The sequence below is a fragment of the Eupeodes corollae genome, chromosome 1 (genome assembly GCF_945859685.1).
Source record: "Eupeodes corollae chromosome 1, idEupCoro1.1, whole genome shotgun sequence".
Lineage (NCBI taxonomy): Eukaryota > Metazoa > Arthropoda > Insecta > Diptera > Syrphidae > Eupeodes > Eupeodes corollae.
Window position 1 is genome coordinate 207,436,997 of NC_079147.1, and position 21,615 is coordinate 207,458,611.

The following is a 21,615-nucleotide window of genomic DNA, read 5'->3' on the forward strand; positions in this document are numbered from 1 at the left end:
CAAAAAACAACAACAAAAAATGAGAATGATGGCCCCGGATTATACCTACCAACCAACCTACCTTATGTACCTACCATAAAAGTCAGCGCCGTGGAAAGAGAAGAATTGGAAGAGAGTTTGTTTTGGCTCAAATTGCAAAGTCAGGTTGGTAACTAACCTATAACTATATATGCGAGTACTCAGATTCGGACTCATGCCATACTTCGTCTTTAAGGCTTGAAGTTATCGTTGTCGTAAAAGAAGAAAAAACATTATTTTCGTGCCATGATGATTGTGATTAATTATGATTATCAGTTTTAATGATTTTATATTGATTTTGTTTTTGTTTTCGGAGTTGAATTTTAAATTATTGTTTATTTTTATTTAGATCTGTTTGTTTTAATATATTTGTTTATTTGTTTATAAATTATTTTTTTTTTGAGTATATAACTAATGGAACTCTGATCAGCTATGAGCTTCGGGGGCCTTATAAAAAAAATTTGACAAATGATAGAAAAATTATATGAGAAACTTTACTACCTACCTACTTACTGTGGGATGTTTTGCATATTTGTTGTCTTTGATTTGCACTGGACAAACAATTAATTAGTGCCACTTTTTGGGAAACAAAAATTAAATAACTAAAAAATTTATAGTTATCTCATGAGAAAATCATGTTGTCACAGATTGAAAAAATATTTTGTTCAACATTTTTGAAGAGAAATTTATTGGTCGACTGAAAATAGTATGGTCATAGAATTGAGATAAAAGATTATAACAAAATTGCTAACATTATAATTTATTGGCGGATTGAACAATAAACTGATAGATTATAAAAATAAAATCAGTTTCCGATTTCATGGGAGTTTGTTAATTCGTAAAGTGGTGAAAACCAAAAGTTTGCATTTATAAATTTAGTGGACATTTACAACTATGAGTCTCTTTTTGATTATATTTTTTGTACTAACCTCTTAGTAAGTAATGTTGGAAATGAACCAATCTTCATAACTAAAACTCGACAAGAAGTCTTAGACATAACTCTTGTTCAATATAAATGTGGATGATAACCCGAGTCCATTGACTTTTCGAAACTATCGGAAAACTGACTGGGCTTCATACAGGAACTCATTACAGAGTTTACTAGAACCTGGACGATCTAGTCCTTCCTCTAACGCTAAAGAACTTGACAACGAAGTCGATGACCTTACCTCAGCTATGAACAGATCGCTAGAAATTGCTTACATATAAGAGGAAAGAGGAAACCACAATGGTGGTCCTCAGAGCTTGACTCGCTCAGCACAGAATGCAGGAAACTTTTCAACCGGGCCAAAGCCGGAAGACTAGCCTCTCACTGGGACTCCTACAAAGATTCCCTAAGAATCTACAAGAAGGCACAAAGGAAATCCAAGCGATCATCTTGGCGATCCTTCTGTGGCACGATAGAAGAAACTTCTGAAGCCTCTATCTTACGGAAAATTTTTTCAACTAGTGCAGCTATGCCAAGCTGCTTGAAAAATGCAGACGGCTCCTGGACAAATTCAAGTAATGAATCGCTGAACTCACTATTGGACACTCACTTTCCTGGTAGTTCTCTTACCGAAACTTGCAACAGTTTTATAGGTTCAAGTTCAAATACAACATATCCATAAGGTCTGATCACAAGGGATAAGCTACAATGGGCCTTCAACAGCTTCAAACCATTTAAACCTGCAGGACCAGGAATAATACCAGCCGAATTACAAAATACTTCTGATATAATTGCACCAATCCTTGAGGCAATTTTTACCAGCTGTCTTTACCTGGTCCATGTTTCCTTGGCATGGAGAGAAGTTAAAGTTGTTTTTATACCTAAAGCGGGTAAATGCTCCCAAGTCAATCCTAAAGATCTACGACCTATAAGTCTATCATCATTCCTTCTTAAGACCTTGGAATGATTGATTGATATCCATTTAAGGGCACGATACAAGATTTCTGTCTTCGTCTCAACATGCCTACTGTAAAGGTAAATCGGTGGAAACAGCGTTACACACTTTAGTACGCACCATCGAATATTCCCTCCATCATAAAGAGTTCACTATGGTTGCTTTCCTTGACATCGACGGTGCCTTTAACAACGTAGGCACATCTACTATCACATCTGCACTGACATCTCTAAATGTAGAGAGTTCGCTTCGGGAGTTAATTCACTGGGCAACTCTTCTAGTAGACGATTCGTTAGTAGAGGGACACCGCAGGGTGGTGTTCTATCCCCTATCCTCTGAAACCTAGTGGTAAATGCAATCCTAACTAGTCTGGATGCGGAGGGTTTCAGAGTGATAGCCTATGCGGACGACGGCGATGCTATAGCAGTTTCAGGAAAGCATCTAAACATCCTAAAAGAACTCTTACAAAATGCCTTGGACAGACTAATACCTTGGGCTGATCGGTGTGGACTGGGTGTTAACCCACACAAAACCATTCTGGTCTTATTTCCGAGGAGATACGAAATTCCATTTTTCAACCCTCAATACATTAGAGGAATCCAATTAAAATTCTTAGACGAGGCTAACTACCTGGGTCCTAAATTGGAAACGCAACGTACAGGAAAGAGTCAAAAAAGCTACTGTAGCTCTCTTTTCTTGCAAAAAAGCTATTGGTAATAAATGGGGTTTACAACCCAGAATCACGCATTGGCTATACACATCGGTAATCAGACTGATTTAAACGTACGGTGTGGCAGTGGACAAGTGGACTGCTTTAGAGAAAGGTATAAGCAGGGATAAAGTCTAAAGCAGCTAAATAAAGTCCTACGTTCAGCTTGCCTATGTATTAGCGGATCGCTTCGCACGACCCCGTCTGTGGCACTGGACACCTTGCTCTACCTTACACCTCTTGACATATTTAGCAAACAAATAGCTGCAAGCTCTGCTATTCCAGCGGTGTTTACGACGCTGTACCGGCTTATATCGAATAGCCGAATCTTCTTATGTGCATTATTATTCCAACGAATTCCTATACAACGGGACAATTTAATTTTCTGGGCGTTCTATCCGAACGACGAGTATTTTGAGAGTGCACGCTTGAGCGGCTTCATTCCACCAGAGGCCTGATATAGGATAATTTGGCAAATCCGCTAATCTACCACGTCAGACGACGAACCGTGGATAGGTGACATGTACAATCGGGACGTCATGGCACAAGGCGGAGCTCCTTCCGTTCAGTAGGGCTGTGTCCGAACGGTACCGAGCTAGTAGGGTGAAGCAGGAAAACCAGTTTTGATGGCTTCAATCGGCACTTGATAGTGATTAGTTGGGATGGGGTTTTAAGCCTTGGCCTTGTAGTTTTAGGTTTTAGTTTTAAGGCATGGTGGCACAAAAAAAAAATAAAAAAAACAAAAAAAAAAAAAACATGGAGTAAGAAAAAAAGGACAACAAAATATGAAGAAAACAAAATGTTAGGTAGCTAGATTTGCTGCTGTGGTTGTGCTAGTTTTAAGTAGTTTATATGTAGAATAGGAAGTTTAAGTAAGGTGAGGTTAGGTTAAAGTGGCTGCGGATTCAGAATCCACACAGGCCAAAAGAAAAGGCCCATTGTGATACCACATGAATCTAGAGAATTACTTCTTACTAGTCGAACCATTTTGAGCTTTTTATAAAGCGAAGAAGATATTTGATATACTTTTTAGCTAGTTCACTGGGATTATCAAAAGAGTAGTCTCCCAGACGAAGTTTGAGTCTTAGGGAAAGAGCAGGGCAAGTGCAGAGAAGGTGATTGTTTCCTCTTCTTCCTAGTCCATACAGCTCTTACAGAAGTCATTTGAGGCTACACCAAGTCGTATTGCGTGTCTGCCTATAAGACAGTGTCCCGAAAAGACACCTTTTAGGGAGCTAATATGAAGTCTGCTTTGAGATAACAAGTCTTTAGAGCGCTTTGGGTCCAATGAAGGCCAAATGAGTTTTGTGGCTGCGCCATGTTGGTAAATTGTGCCACCTAGAGTTTGCTATCGGAAAAGCTGTTTCTTTTAGCAAAAGTTTACATGTAGCTATCGGTATACTTATCTTCTCCCTTTCAGGTGAAATAACCATGATGGTTCCGTTTTAAGCGAGTTCATCGGCTCTACAATTTCTCGTGATGTCTCTGTGGCCCGGCACCCAACCATCTAGATTAAGCTTTTCTGAGTACACACCACTACCAACTCCCTCATTTTGTCCATCTGTATACAAATTAATGCTTTTGTTATCCAGGAGTTTTTTGTCTTCCCATTCATCTCTGAATGGAATGGATAATGGGTTTAGGAATAGTGTAGTCTATGTACTTTGGTATAAAACCAAAGAGGTTCAAAATGATGGAGTGCCCCACATTGTTGTTGGTCCATTGAGATGAGGCGTTGAATCTTATAGCTGTACTCGCTGCCACTTCAGATAGAGGAGAGTGTCTAACGCTGCTGAGGGTGTGGTTTTCAATGCCCCGTTTATGCAGAGACATGCAGTGCGTTGGACTCTGCTGAGTTTGTCGTAGTATGTGACTTTCTCCAGTGCAGTCCACCACACTGCAATCCCCTACATAAGTATTGGTGTCTAGCCAATAGCTAATGCGAGGTTGAAAACCCCCTTTGCTTCCTATGGCTTTTCTGAATATTAAATTTCCAACTTAATTTTTTGTCCAATATTAGACCAAGATATTTGGATTCATTGGTAAAAATTAGTGGTACACTTTTTATTGAAGGAGGTTCAATTACTGGGATCTTGTATTTCCGTGTAAATAGGACGAGGATTGAGTGTTGAGGATTGGTACTAATTCCGGAGTGATCAGCCCATCTAGTGATCATTTTAAGTGCGTTTAGGAGGAGGTTTAAGTTAAAGTTTAAGTTTTATTTAGGGACCTGATTTTAAGTAGTTTTTAAGTAATAACAAAAAAGGATATTGATGTTATTTTTTTTTTAATTTTCTAATGAATAAAAAAATAAATAACATTGAATTGCAGTTAAATAGATCTTAGGCCCGAAAGGCATCAGAGTGTCCGTATGGGACCATAAGTTAGTTGTAAGTTATGGATAATTAGACTAGTTTTATGAATTTGTGTCTCGCTTTTAGATAGTTATAAGAAATAATGAATATAAATTAATTTAAAAAAAAGTGCGTTGGACTTTCATGCGAGAGGTCTTAAGTTCGATCCCTGCCTATGCGATCTACAATTTTTTCGCGGCTACTGCTTCTTGCGAGGAATTGACAAATTCTCCAAAGTTATTCTTGTCATAAAAAGTGCTTTCTCAATCTACAGGAATTGTTGAGAGTTGTAAGCCACTAGGAACTAGTTCTTTACGGACTGTTTTAAATATTTCATTTTTTTTAAACCAAGATGATATTGATAATTTAATGTTGTTTTTATTCCCATTATTAATTTCGCTTAAAAACGTTATTTAAAAAAAAAATCAGTGACTTCAAAAAACCTCACATTATGAGTAATTTATTTCCAAAATTCAATAAAACTTCTCGAGAAACAAAAACTTACAGTAAATTTCAATTTGACTATGGTATAAGTACAAAAGAATTCCATTCCTTGTTCAAATACACAATATTCGTATTCACTCGCTGAGGCCTAAGGAACTTTAAATCCGTATAAAGTAACCACCTAATTAACCTACTTTTTTACTGTTCTTCTACTTTTAACTTTAATCGAATTTTGCTTTTAATATCAAAAATCATTATCTTTATAATGTACACATAGGTAAGGTATAAACCTCTGCAACATTGTATTCATCAGGTTCACTCACTTTCTTGTAACAATAATAAAAATATAATAACAATAATAACAGAAGTTCACTCCATCATCTTCATCATCATTTTTACAAGAAGTAACCTCTGCTTTTGATTTTGACTTCTTTGAGTTTGAGGTTGATTTTGAGTTTACCTACAATACGTGTACGTGATGCTTTGCGTAGACAAAGGTACCCATAGCTTTATTCAATCATGTCTCACTATTTTGACGTGACCATATCCATATTGATTCGCTGTGGTTTAAATTCAGTTTCAGTTATGATTCCTATAAGATTCATCCTCATTCATCTATAGATCTGTGATAGTTTTCCAATTTCAATCTAAAGGCCGTACATTGCTTTCGTGAAAAAGTACCTATAGTTTTCTACAATCTTTGGATTACTTGAAGGGATATTTTGTACAATTCTGTGTAACTAGTAATTTTTTTATGAAACGTACTTTTTTTAAAAATTAGATTAGCTCCAAAGACTAAGCTAAGATCAAATACTTATTGACACTGGTTTCTAAAATAAGAAACACAGGAATTTCGCCCAAAAGTAAATATATTTTAGTTTGGTTTTACTTATTTTTGGAGTGTTTCATCTCATTAAATTTAACCAAAATGAAAAACAGGTAAACACTAATTGGCTAAATCATAAATCAAATAATAAACAAAAAAAGTATAAGATGTTAGTGGTGACAATTTACAAGATTACGAGCTTAAGAAGCCGAGAAGATAGCTAATGACTTAATATGGATAAGGGAATTTTCAGGCGACACACAACCAAATGACGACCAAATTGAGGATTTCAACATTCTAAGTCCATCTTACACCACAAACCATCACTATCCTGAGCATCATCATCATCGTCATCGTACGTTTTAAAGCGTACCAAATTTTGCTCAGATGATGTTGGTTGAGGTTGATGTTAGCTTTAGTCTTAAGACAACCTAAATGGAAGATGAAGAAAGTTTTGGTCAGAAGCGAACAAGACTTATTTTTGTTTGTATCTCATTCAAGAATCTATACCTATCTGTGTACCTACTACAATTTATCATCGACAACTTTTAGTCGTCATCGTTGTCGTCGGTAGACGAAGAAGTCTATTTGATTCGACTTTTCAACTTCCATCGACAACATCAACGACGACGACAGAGTGCGAGCAATTACCACAAAATATCACTGGCTAATCGACGATTTGATAATTTAATTACCCCAACTAGGTAAAAGCTAAGTCAAGGCAGATGATGGTGAACATAGCTTGGAAGTGGAAAGTGGGGGTAGGTGGGTATAGATGCAGTGAGACACTAACAACTTGGTAATTAATTGAATATGTTGGCAATTAAATAGCAGCTATTAGCTGTGAAATAAAATTAAAAAAAAGAATACAAAATATACGACTAGGTATATAAGAGGCTTTGAGCAGGTCCCTGAAAAACGCCAGATTCAGTCCTAAAGCTAGATTCATAGTTATAAGAGAGTCGAAAGAGGCCTATATGTATGTTGTGTGCTATGTATGTGTGCGAAAGTTAGTATTGAATGTAATTGGCTATAAGTTTGATGTTAAAATGTGTTTTTGAGGTCTCTCTAACTCTTATAGCTTTATAGTTACACATAGGTCTTAACTACTAACTAGGCGAGAAGTGTTAAAATGGGCAAATTGTCAGTTGTTTTTGATGCTGCTGGTGCTGCTGGTGATGGTGATGTGATTAACACTTAGTTTTATTTGATTGTTTTGTCTATTTTTATTTTTAATTTTATTTTTTATTTCAATTTGCAGTTTGATTATCGGATAAAAGAATGCAGACACTATAAGTTGATGACGAACTTCTGTCACGAACAGTTAGATAATGAAATTTGAAGAATTTAAGGTGTCTTAGGAAAATAATTAATACAAAAATTGCAATTAAACTAACATTAAAATTAAATTAAATATATTTTTTATTTTTGTCAGATTTCAGTTTTTATTGTATTTTTATTAATCTGCATTCAGTTTTAAAACAGACTTTTCGAAAATAAGCGGCTTCGGGCCTTGGGGATATAACAGACCTTCTTTTTTGATTTTTTCGACCAGAGCGATCTTTGTCCAAATTGAGTATTTTCTTAAATATAAGTCAATTGGATCAAAATCATCATTTTTACTTTTCAATTTTTATTATACTTTAGTCTCCATTAATTTGTTTTAATAACTACAGGCACTTAAGGGGTTATAAATACCCTTAAAATATTTAAAGTTTAATCACAGTTTGAGCGTCAGGAAGATAAGGAAGGATTTAAGAGAAGATACCGATCTTAAAGTTTGAATATGAAAATTGTAGGTTGAGTAAAGCATTCAGAGTTGAGTAAGGGATTCAACATTCTTGATGTGCGGTTAAAAAAAGAATCCCTTTGAGCTAAATTGTTTGATGTTCTGAATGCAACAGATTTATTCTATGTGACATTGTTCGTACAAACATCGTTCAAACGACGAAAGATAGTAACTTTTACGGCGGAGTTCGAGTGATTTGGAGTTTACAGTTAGAATTCCATTGCTTTTCATTTTCAAATTGTTTTGTTTTGCATTCTATCCAATAGACTTAAACTTGTTTTATGGGCACCTGTCCAAGTATGCGAGTTATATTGAATTAATGAACACTTTGTAAATAACATTCAGATCAGAAGGTTGAAAAATGTCTTGCACCATCGGAGAAATCCTAAGCACCTAGCAGCATTTTTGGCAATGTCAAATATTTTTCATTAAAAGATCTTTGATGGACATACTTACTTACTTACTTACTTAAGGTGGCGCTACAGTCCGGGGCGGACCTGGGCCTCAACCAACAAGCGTCTCCAGCCAGCTCGGTCCCTAGCTAGCTGTCTCCAGTTTCGCACGCCAAGTTGGTTGAGGTCCTCTCCCACCTGGGTGCGCCACCTGAGTCGCGGTCTTCCTCTACTGCGCCGTCCCTCGGGATTGGATTCGAAGACCTTCCAGGCTGGAGCGTTGATGTCCATCCGCTCTACATGACCTAGCCATCTAAGCCGTTGGACTTTGATTCTGCTAACTAGGTCAGTGTCGCTGTACAGCCCGTACAGCTCGTCGTTATATCTTCTCCTCCATTCTCCATCTATGCGTACGGGACCAAAAATCGCCCGAAGAATTTTTCTCTCGAAGCATCCTAAGACGCTCTCATCTTTCTTTGACAGGGTCCAGGCCTCAGCGCCATAAATGAGAACCGGGATGATGAGTGTCTTATAGATGGTGATTTTACATGCTCGAGAGAGGACTTTACTTCTCAATTGCCTTCTAAGTCCAAAGAAGCAGCGATTTGCAAGAGTTATTCTTCGTTTGATTTCAGCGCTGGTGTCGTTGTCTGCATTAATAGCGGTGCCTAGGTAGACAAAGTCCTTAACTACCTCAAAGTTATAGCTGTCCATGGTGACGTTTTGTCCAAGACGTCGTCGTTCAGTGTCCTTTTTTGATGACAGCATATACTTGGTCTTGCCCTCATTGACCACTAAACCCATCTTCTTCGCTTCCGTCGCAATGCTCAAAAACGCTCCACTGACATCACGCTTTGATCTTCCAATTATGTCAATATCATCTGCGTATCCGAGTAATTGGATGGATCTTTGGAAGATTGTGCCTCTAGTGTTGACGGTTGAGTTTTGCACAATTCTTTCCAGAACGATGTTGAAGAAGTCGCATGACAGTGCATCGCCTTGTCTAAAACCTTTTTTGACATCAAATGCATCGGTAAGATCTTTTCCGACCTTGATAGAGCAGCGTGCATTCTCCATCGTCATTCTGCACAAACGGATAAGTTTGACAGGGATGCCAAAACTAGACATTGCTCGGTAGAGCTCTTCCCTATAGATGCTGTCATACGCGGCTTTAAAATCGATAAAGAGATGGTGGGTATCGATTTGGAGCTCCTGGGTTTTTTCCAAGATCTGCCGTAGTGTGAATATTTGGTCGATAGTGGACTTTCCTGGTCTGAAGCCACACTGATAAGGACCAATCAGGTTGTTGACGAATGGCTTCAGACGTTCACATAATACGGCAGAGAGGATCTTATACGCAATGTTAAGAAGACTTATGCCTCTGTAGTTGGCGCAGTTTAGAGGGTCTCCTTTCTTATGAATCGGGCACACTATGCTGAGATTCCACTCATCGGGCATGCTTTCTTCCGACCAAATTTTGCAGATGAGTTGGTGCATGCTCCCTACCAAGTCATCGCCTGCTGCTTTGAATAGTTCGGCGGTGATGCCGTCAGCTCCAGCAGCTTTGTTTGACTTAAGTTTAGATAAAGCTATCTTCACTTCGTCAAGGTCGGGTAGGCGGAATTGTTGATCTGCGTCGCCGAGGTTGAGTGGTTCTATCTCCCTTACAGCGGAATTCGGTTCGTCATCGCCGTTATATAATTTGGAGAAGTGATCTTTCCATATTCTCAGCATCGACTGTGGTTCTACTACGATGTTCCCTTGATCGTCTTTACAGGCTTCGGTTCGTGGCTGGTACCCTTGGGAGGTTTTTTTTACCTTTTGGTAAAATTTACGAACCTCATTCCTGTTGTGACATCCTTCTATCTCCTCGATCGCGCGCTTCTCATGCTCTCTTTTTTTCCGTCTAAGAAGCCGGTGTTCCTCTCTCCTCTTCTGCTCGTAGAGCTCGCGAGCAGCTCTCGTCCTTTTGTGCAGCGCCGTTTTGTATGCCTCTTGTTTCGCTGCGTGCGCTTGCCGGCATTCGTCGTCAAACCAGGGGTTTCGCTGTGGTGGCCGTGTGAAACCTAGCACTTCAGAGGCGGCATCTCTGATGGCTGCAAGGCAATGTTGCCACTGGTTTTCAATGCTTAATGCAGGAAGCATAGGACTCCTTAGGAGGTTACTAGAGACTCGATCGGAAAAGGACATGGCAGTCTCTTGCGATTGTAGCCGTCTAACGTCGAATCTTCTCACAGTACTTCCTTGTTTTGGCTTGGATCGTGATATCCGTAGCCGTACCTTGGCTACAACGAGGTAGTGGTCCGAGTCAATGTTGGCCTCTCGGAATGTTCGGATATCCTGGATACTGGAGAAGTGTCGTGCGTCGATCGCAATGTGGTCAATCTGGTTGACGGTTGATTGATCAGGAGATTTCCATGTCCCCTTGTGGATATTAAGATGCGTGAACTGCGTACTAGCTACCAGAACGTCTCGCCCCGCAGCGAAATCGACCAGCCTGAATCCGTTGTCGGAGGTAGTGTCGTGCAGGCTGTATCTCCCGATTATGCCACCAAAGATGTCTTCTCTTCCTAGCTTGGCATTAAAATCTCCTAAGACAATTTTAATGTCATAGCCAGGGCACTGCTCATATGTCTTGTCCAAGAGCTCGAAGAATGATGGACATACTGAGTATCGAAATTTGATGAGTTGCTTCGATGAAGTGCCGTCATTTATATATTATTATTATATATTAATAATTCCTCATGGGATGATCCTTTCGAGATCTGAATTTAATGAGCTGATCACTAGTTGCCTTTGAACTTCCACATCCGAAGAACAAGGATGAGAATCTAGAAATAAATATGAAAACCTGAGGGTACAGTCGTAAGTGAAACAGTTTAATGGATTAGATTAGTGGGAGACAAGAAATAGTCCATAAATATTAGGAAGAGAGTTGGAGATAAGACGGAGCCCTGGGGAAATCACCCAATATATTTTATATATACAAAAACCAGGCATTTTTGATAAGAAAGCTTAGTGCCAAATTCTATCAAATTTTTTTGAAATATCAAGTGCTATATATTCTTACTTTCTCCAAAACGATGTAAGGATTTATTTTCACTGTAGGGTATGGTAAACCACCAGTGGGCCTATTGGAATGAGGGCCAGACTGATTTAGAAGCTTAAGTTTTTGAGCTTTTGTTTAAGCAGCTTTTCTGTAACTTCGAAAAGAAGGGTAATAGTGCAATAATTGACAAGTAGAAAGACAGGATGATTGATAATTTTAGCGAGAGGCTGAACAAATGCTGTTTTCCATTTGCTTGGAAAGAGACCTGTAGAATAGGAAAGATGAAATATCTCAAGGAGCGATACTATCTTCACCAGCCGATTTTTGTGTGTCAAGATCTTTCAGAACTCTTGTCACTGATTTCTTTATTTTAAATACAAACGAAGTTAGGTACATCATTTTCCCTCGTATCCCATTTCACTCGACAGCATTATTTTGCACAGGTTTTGTAGGACTTTGCGTATTAAAAAATCTATTAAAGATTCATGTAATTACAACTTATTTGAGAAAAATATTTTAACCTTGAGTTATTCTTTAAATCCAAATCCAATAGTTGTATTTTTGCATGTTTCATTTATGTAAAAGCTGAAAGACGACAGGTTTCATACTCAAAGTGTTATGAAGTTAAAGAATCACCATATCAGTTGCTTTTTCAGGAAAAATTCAATTATAGTTTTTTTTTTTCTTAAATTTCCCTAACCTCAATTTTATAAAATTATTGAATGCTTTTTTATACCATACGATACGATGATGGTCAAAATAATGTCGTCAGGTATGTCAATTATCGTATCCAGACACGGAAAAACTATTATTTATACCAACTTATGTTGCGAAAAATCTCACATTTCAACTTTTTTTCTTTCCACATTTTCAATCATATACGTAATCGATTAGTTTATCGATAAAATTTGCTCTTTTATAGCGGTCAATAATTTGCGATCAAAGTCGGCAGCACTTTCTTATATACTATGTATATGCATTATTCGGCCTCATCGTGTTAATAAAAAAAAACCACCTTCATAGTCATGATGATGATGATGGTGAAGATGATGTTAATTTGGAATAAAATCCGGTCTGATGATCCGGTCAAGCTATCATAAGTCCATTTTCCTTACTATTATTTGTTTTTGGATTTTTCTAAAATTTTTCCCGCACATCTGGTCGATTATAAGAATTTGATTTGTTTGCTTCTACTTCCATTTTGCTTGACCGGTGATCTTTAATTTGATACAGCTGCAGACTGATCCATGGATCAGGAAGCTACCAATCCTCCTTTTTTTAGAAGCACATCAGCTAAATGAGTAAAAGTATGCATAGTCTAGGATGGCTAAAACTGACCTTATCCTATACAAGTTTCATATGCCTTACGCGTAGTTTACCTACATGTATTCCTATACTTATGAACTTATCATTATGTAGGTTTAGTATAATGGGGAAACTTCAAAAAGAAACATTACCGCTAGGTAGATGTTTTTATATGCGTTATTATTTTTGTGCATTACATTCCGATGCAGATCATCCTATCGTGGTGGTCAATTAGGACAGTAGGTTGGACATGTAGTTTGGAGAGTTAAATATAAGATATATTTAGGGGAGCGACTTTTTCAATTACTTCAGTTCAATAGAAACTTTCAGATTTCTATACCTTCAAGATCTTTCTTGGAGTATAGGCATTGCTGGAAAACTAATCAATCTACTTTTATACAGATGGATCAAAAATTATTGAAGTTGTTCTCTCTCTCTCTCATTCTGTATTTTGGCGATTTAAAAATTTTTTTGTACTGACTTCTTGGAAGTTGACCTTATTCCACTTAAATTTATTTTACGGCACCTACAAATTAATTCCAGGTCTTTTTGGAAGTTTTTAAATAACAAAAGGAAATCTTATTCCAAGTCATGGTTCACAGGATATATAACTTTATTCTAATTTTTTTTTTTTCAAAGTGTCTTCAATTGTGATACTTAAAACTTTGAAACTTTAAGCTGCGATACTTTTAACTATGTTACTTCAATCTGTGACAAGCTTACTTTTGGAAAAGTTCCTCAATCTTATTTATTCTATAGATCTGTGCTTTTTAATGGTTGTGAATGAAACAAGTTTAAAAAAAGACTCTGGAGTTCCACAAGGTAGTCAATTAGGTCCTATTCTTTTTTTTTATTTGTAAATGATTTACCGTCCGTTTTGAAGCACTCCTTAAGTGCATCATTTATGCCGGGGCTGTTATAATTTTTAAGCCCCTTGATTCTAAAAATTTGCAATGCTAGTTTAGGTCACTAGTTTGCTAGTAATTGTCTGTTTCTTAACTTTGACAAATGTAAACTATGAGCCTTTTAAGAATGGGTTTGTAATTTTTTCTATGTTTTTCTATGTTGATATTATTTACCGTCATAAATAAATGGTATATATTTTTAAGGGGTCTAAAATATTCCATCTTCGACACCTCTTTATTTGCGGTACCTACGTGCAGTACATTATTCCCATTTACTTGTGAAACATACTGTACGGATATTCTAATTTCACTGTCATAAAACAACTGACGTTCAATTCTACAAAAACAACAACGACCAAAAATTGTTAATTTAGATACCAAGAAAGTTCTTGATTCCTTCGGGAATTCTCTAATATAGGTGGCTCTGTGGGTGCGACAGCAAATAGTTGTAACCTCTTCGCAAAACGTTAAGTTGTTCCCGATTCCGCATAGCTTTGTCCCCCACTGCATTACCGCTTTAAAATAATGGGACGATCGACCAAAGGCTATGCGAAAACGACGACGATGACGACGAAGACCATGACGATGGCGATGGCAATGGTGTTAGCCTTTATATACTATGTACCTATGCACATTTTACATTGTGGGGGAGCACCCCACATTCAGGTAATAAATTTCAAATTTGCACTGTTTTATCTGGACGTGTCCATCTGCAACCATTTGGGAAGTATGGAGAGACGTGACGGAGCCCGAGGAAGGGAGGGAAGGAACTTTCCGTATAAACTGTGAGTTGTTCTTTCGAACGGTTAATAATGTTCTTCAGTGGCCTCTAATTTTTATTGCTTCGGTTATTTTTTGTTGTTGCTTTATTCTTGGAGCATCATGCAACATTGGTTCCTCGTCATCATCGTCGTACTCGTCGTCGTCTTCGTCGTAGTCGCCGTCGTCATCATCACGGCCATAGAGCATCATCTTTTATAGAAGATGGAGGATGCAGAAGCAAACTTACTTTACAGATAGAGATGCAGAAGTCAAGACTGGGTCTTTGTATAGTATAATACCCACAATATCCAGCACAAGTTGAAGGACTTGTTATGCCTATCCAAGCTGTGTGGCATGTTTGCTGTCATCCCGACGAGGTTGTTCCTAGAGAAAGAAATATCCACAATTTTTGAAGGGTGGACGTGAGTGCAATGTTGAGGTTACACCGGAGTTACACTCTTGGTGTGCAAAAAAATGTGCAAAAAATTAAATCAAGTCTCTTTGGTCTTTTGGTTTATGGCGTGCTGGTAGTCTTGCACATACTCGTATAGTTACGGATACCACGGAGGCGCCCGTGACTTTGCCATAAATGAAAATTACTTTTTTGAAAACTAAAGCAATACAGTTTACTCGCCCAGTCTTAGTCCCAGTTCCCAGTACCAGTCTCGTCATCAGTCGTTGTCAGTGGTGGGGGTATCAGTGCGGGGGAATGTTGAGAGACTTGGAATGATGTTGATGATGATGATGGGTGCACCCAGGGTTAACGAAGTTTTCATTTTGAATTTACAACTCGTTACACGTTTGGCGAACTGAATTCATTCTTTGATCGATTTCAAATCAAAAGGCGGCTATAAGAAGGCTGTAGAGCAGTATGATGATGGTGTGGCAGTTGTAGTTATACCTTTTGGACTTAAACCTTATAGTTGTTGTTTTTTCGTTTTATGTTTTGTTTGGCATCAAAAAAGTTGAGGTTAATGTTGATAGAGATGAAAATTATTAAAATTTGTCAGAGACGAATGAAAATACTAGAAAATCAAGCCAAGATGATGGTATTTTGAAGCCCGTATAACCAAGCATCTTAGGTACGAGTATATTATATGCGCAGTTTGATTAAGTTAGCAGTTGTAATGGCTAATGTTCACACTTCAGTAAGTTGGATGATTATAATGCGGCCGATAGTTTCATTTACTTGCACCGTCCGTGATGCCATCGCTACAACTCACAAAGTGTGCTGACTGGCTAGGTTATATGGTAGATTTGACTTTGAGTAGAGTAGAATAGGAAGAAATTATTGTAATATAAATAAGCTGAAATGTAATCGGTTTTGGAGAATGTGTTTCTTGACTTGATCTTATTTATAAAGAAAAAAGAAGAAAAATCAAAATCAAAAACGAGGAAGAAGAAGGCTTGAATGTCAGATTAAATACAACCAATTCTTAGAGTGAGCCTTAAGATGATTTTGTTACTTTGTCTCAAGTCATCAGTAGCAAACAGGGTTGATTTAGCTTGATGGTATCACCTTGGGAAACTATAGCCTTGTCAATTATATCCTTGTTGTTGTTAGATGGCAAAAGATCACAATTTGTTTTATAGTTCTTAAATACCACTCAACTGTTAGAAGCTTAGTAAGTTTGAGGTTTTGGGATCATGATGATACTTAATTTTTAAAAAATTTAAACAAATTGACTTTCTAGTCAAAAATAAGTTTTAAGGGTGTTTTCTTAAACATATGAGTTTAGTTATGTAGATTTGATTACGCTTAGATTCTATGTTTGATTTTAGCACCTCACCAAATAAGATGCTGTCTAGCTTAAAATATTTTATTTTTGGTACCCAGTTTTGCTCCAAAAATGTAATTTTTTCATAGGAGCGAGCAATTCGTATTCTAGGGAAACATATTAAGAAAAACAAAGCAAAGAAGATATGAACCCGTAAATAAATTAGATGAATTTTAACAGAAACTTTTTAGTACCGAATTGCGTTCAAAGTAGAGTGCAACTTTAACCTTTAACTTAGAAATTGCACATAATGGTCGAAAAAGTTCATCTGCTGTAGACACAGAGCGAGAAAAAACTGCTGACCAACTCTTTATATATTTTAAAGTCTATGATGTCTGTCGCTTTTAATTTATTTGCCATTCCACAATCCCGGATCATAGACATGCCTTGATTGCAAATCGCTTTATGTGCCTTAATTTATTGAACAAAGTGTTTTGTAACATCAGCATACCTTTAAAATATCTCTTAATTAACAATTTATTAAAGCTGATTTATTTATTTTTTTTCCCTCGATGATTTCCTTAAAACTATTGACGGTTAAAGAAAACAAAGACAAAATTCAATCACGACACGCGCAACCTATTTATCTATTTTTATCTCTGATGCTATATTGGCATATAACTCATCTATAAAATAAATCAACTAATTAAAATTTCTAATAGGATTCCACATAAAATTAATGAATTTAAAGCAATTTCATTTTATATATATTTTCATTCGAGCAAAGGAAAAGAAGCGAGAAAGAGAGTAAACTGGAAAAGAAAAAACTGAGTTTTCTACTCAGCTCTTTTGTTTCAAAGTACGAAGTTTTTCTTTCATTTTTAAAATTGGATTAAATTTATGCTATTCAATGAAATTTTTTTGAGGTTCATTGGTGATTGTATATATATATATACAGGTAGAAAGGAAATCGAATTTTTAATTACACGCCTGCAACATTATCGTTAGTTGCTGACGAAGCGACGCGACGGAGGAACAAATGCATCGTGGCATGTCGAGGACTTAGTGTCATGTTTGCAAGCTTTGTATATTTTCCTATTGGAAAAGCAACAAAAACTTAAATTGTAAAAAATAAAAATAAAAACAAAAACAAACGAATCGCGCTCACGTTATTTTGTGAAATTCAATTTTCAACTTAATTGTAATTAATTTATTTCCTTTTTTTGATGGTGGCTGCTTCTGTTTGAACATTAAGATATTTAGCAATATTGCATCTGAAACGTTTAGCACGTCTTTGATTTAATTACGATTTGTAGTATTTTTTGGTGTGTTATTTCTTATTTTATATAAAATTATATAGATAGGTGACTATTTGACTATTTTTTCCCAATAGCAGAAAGAGAACAAAGCAAACCTTGCTAACTTAAAATAAGTCAACCTTAAACTCTACGAGGGTATTACTCAAAATTATTATAAAAAGTATTGCAACATAACAGCATGACATTATTGACAACAGACAAAATACTTAACCAACGTTTATGTGTAAGCTGGAATTTGTGGCACATTTCTGACAACTTACCTGCGAGTTTCACGGTTCTATTTTCACACACGATTATTTGTTCGGGTAAAATGGTACTAAAAACAAATACAAAAATGCCCGCACCCAAACTTTACCAATATAAGACGTCATAGTATAATTGTGTTGGTTGGAACGGTTTTGTTTAGAAGCTTTTTTTTTATTTTTTTATTGAAATCAATTGATTAAAGTTAGAGAGGACTTTTAAGTGCAATTTGAGATTCGGAGTAGAATAATTGAAATGACTCAGTGAATTTGCCTTCAAATAACCATTGCATTGGTTGGTATCCACGTTTCACATGTTAACTGCAACTTCATATACTCGTATATGACAGAATGGCAGAATGGACAGAAGACTTGAAGTTGTGGTGGTAGTTTGTAGTTTTATAGTTGAACGTCTAAGGTATCACGTTTTGGTCATATTTTTGTTGTTTTAATTTTTATTTTTTAAAGCTTGAGGATAAAACATGATTGAGTAATTGTGTAACTGCAGGAGGTTATGTTCTGGTTCCGATTTGTGGCTGTTATTTTGTGTTTTCTATTAAAAATCTGTATGGGACAGCTTTAATGAGAGATCTGTCAATTTGGCTCCTGGTTAATCGTGTGTGAATGACAGGGAAATCGTTTGATAGATAGCTTTTAGAAAAGATACTGTACAACAAAAAAAATATGTACAGCTTACGAGTAAGCTTACCTAATTGAAATTGTTTATGTTTTGAAATGTCGATGTCATTATTCGAAAATATTTGGAATTTCTTTAATTGTGTGATAAAAACTTGAAATAAAAATACAGAAGTACATAAATTCGTCAGATTATTGTGAGTGGGGTAAGAATATACGAACAAAAAACCATATCCCAACTCCCACAATCTGAAATTTCGGAATCTTTAATTAGAACACTTTTTAAAATACCCAAAAATATGAAATTTGTATAAGTTTTGTTAGCTTTTTTTGTAATATAATTTATAATAATTAATAATTTTTTAATAACGTTGATTTTGACTTACAACTCTCAACCATTCCTGTGTGCGAGTACTGTTGTCAGAGATGGAGGGGACCTACAGTTTCAAGCCGAATAAAACGCCTAATTTGAGAAAGCGTTTTTTCATGACAAGAACTAAGCTTTAGATGGCATAGGCAGGGACCAAATCCAAGACCTTTGTCATGACAGTCCAATGCACTAACCATCATGCTACGGGTACTAATAGGCACATCGTTAATAAATAAAACAAATAGCAATGGACCAAGGATACTCCCATGAGGTACACCAGAATTGACTTTAAATTAACATGAAGGGTTTACCTGGACGTGACGCCAGAAAATCCATTTCTTAAATAATACGAAATTCATATAAGGAAATGGTCGTTAAGTACACTGTGACTCAATGTATTATAGACAGAATTGTATGACTTAATTTGTCAAAGGCTTTACGAAAGTCTGCAAAGATGCATTCGACTTGAGAATGTTTTTTAAAATGCATCCAAACAAATAGTAGTAATGGTAGATTTTGTTTTCCTAAACCCATTTTGATTTTCACATGTCACAGGAAAGGAATTCCAACAATTTAGGCATAACCGCTATTTTCGCTATATAGCACGATAATTCGTAACTAAATTTTTAGAACCTACTTTATGGACTAAAATGGGGTATGAATATTTCCAAAGATCTGGGAACTAACTAACTAGAAATTGGAAAGGTCATACCAGCTGAATATCAAATTTTCGTTTACTATTAAAGTATCTCCAAAAGAAATGGGTTCAGTTTTAGATCAAACTCAGTATTCGAAATGAATTTAGAGTAAGCGTCTTATCATCAAAAATACATTAAAAAAGATTCAATGTTCTTCCAAGTCTATTTCCAATACTATTCAGCTAGTTTTAACCTAAAGATACCATTCCATTTAATAAATAGAATTCGTTTGGGAGCGTATCGGAAACCCGTTTAAAAAAAAACAACGAAACAAAAATGTTAAAATCCCTTCTTCTAAAATATCAATTTTTTGAAATCCCGTCTTTTCAAATGCTGATTATTCCAAATCCCGATCAATTACAATCCCGTCTTTCTTTTTAAAAGTCAAAGGTGTGAAAGTTAAGTCACTTGACTAGAATATTGTAATGTGTACACATTCTTTATCTCTTTTACTCTAATATCGTGTTATAGTAGAATAAAACATATAGAATAAGGGCCAACATCTAGTGATTAAGAGGAGAACTCGCTTCGTTAAGAACTCGAACTGATTTGAGGTATGCAAATAGGCGCTCGGAAGCGAAGCGGTGATTATTGATTGTGAACTGCGATAACGTAAAGATTGTGTTTGAAAAGTAATAATTGAAAGTAAAGACTATTTTTTGAAAAGTAATAAGCGATTTTTTGAAAATAAACAATTAGTTTTTATTGCAAAATCGGGATTATGAAAAACGGCATTACAAAAATTGAGATTTAAAAAAATGGGATTATAAAAATCACTATTTTAAAATCAGGATTTTAGGAAACTAGAATATTAAAACCGGGATATCGAAACCAATACAATTCGTTTGTATTAAACAAATTTGAGTTCAAAAATAGGTAAATTCCGAAAAAAGAATAGCGTTGCTTGGTGTAAATTAATTTTTGATTTTAGTTTAAACTCGAGAGCGCTTGGTCAGGGGTTTGATTAGTCGTTTCAATAAGGGGTTTTGGTTGAGGGTTTTGATAAGGAGGTTTGGTTAGACGTTTCGAGAGTTTCTATTGTTTTTTTTTGTTAAAGGTATTCAAACCAACCCATAGTTTAGTTTTCAAATCACTAGCCACTATTTTTATTCCTAAATATTTTATTACATCAGTACCTTTTTTAGGGCTCAAAGGCTTTAATTGGAACTAGTTATATTTTAATATTATTTTATAATCCAATTGATTTAAAGAAAGGGAAAGCTCATTGGACATTAACTATCGAATTATATCTTAATAGAGTACCAAACCCTATTATTTAATAAGTTGTTAAAAAATACCACAGACTATTTTCCTGCCATTTAAAATTTAACTTCTAGCCTAGGGAACTTTATTTGAAATCATGACTTTAATGTTTCCAACACCTTTTCTATGCAATATTTCAATAAAACTACAATAATTTTCTTTAAATCTAAGTCGCGTGCCACTAAACTGTTATGCCCAAAAAAATCAATTGAAAAACTTCGCTTTATCAAGTTCCTGGTTAAAATTGAGAAGAAAAAAAATCAATTTAAAACATCTGTTCCCTGTAATTATCTCCAATATAATCATAATCATTGCCATCACATAAAAGGAAAAAGAATAAAAAAAGCTATAACTTTCACTAACAATTAAAATTCACTAATAAACTTATACATCCTCAATAAAGTTTGTTTCCCCCAACCCCCTTTCTCTCCCTCTCTCCCAATAAACATGCACCACCAATTTTTTATACCTGGATGATGGCAACGCGCGATCATTCAACATTCAAAACAAATTTTACCTACAGATAGGCAATTTTGAAGAGAGCTCTAATCATCATGAGCTGTAAACCAAGTACAAAGCTGCAAGGCTTACTTTTCATCAGATTCTCCTTCGTTTTCAAAATTAAATTAAAAAAATAAAAATAATTATCAAAAGATTCGACAAGATTTGCGCAGATGATTTTTTCTCACGCAATAATCTCATTGACCAACCCGACCACTTTTTTTGAATTACCTCCCGCACCAATCTCTCATCATTCATCTCTCATCGCCATCAAAATCGTCATCGTCAGCAGTTTTCATCGTCATCCTCATCCTCATATCCCAATCGTTATATAGCCATCTCCAAGCCGTCCATCAAAGTCTAATCTTTTAAGAAAATCCAAGAAAAAACTGGCACAGCTCCCTTCGCATAGTGCGTCTAAGCGTTTTCATA

At 36.0% G+C, this 21,615-nt stretch overlaps 1 protein-coding gene across 2 annotated transcripts in view; it reads right to left on the reverse strand.

Annotated features, from left to right (window-relative positions):
- The window catches only part of LOC129953952 (probable basic-leucine zipper transcription factor D), a 401,434-nt gene that overhangs the window by 35,590 nt on the left and 344,229 nt on the right, over nucleotides 1-21,615 (reverse strand). The window lies entirely within an intron of this gene.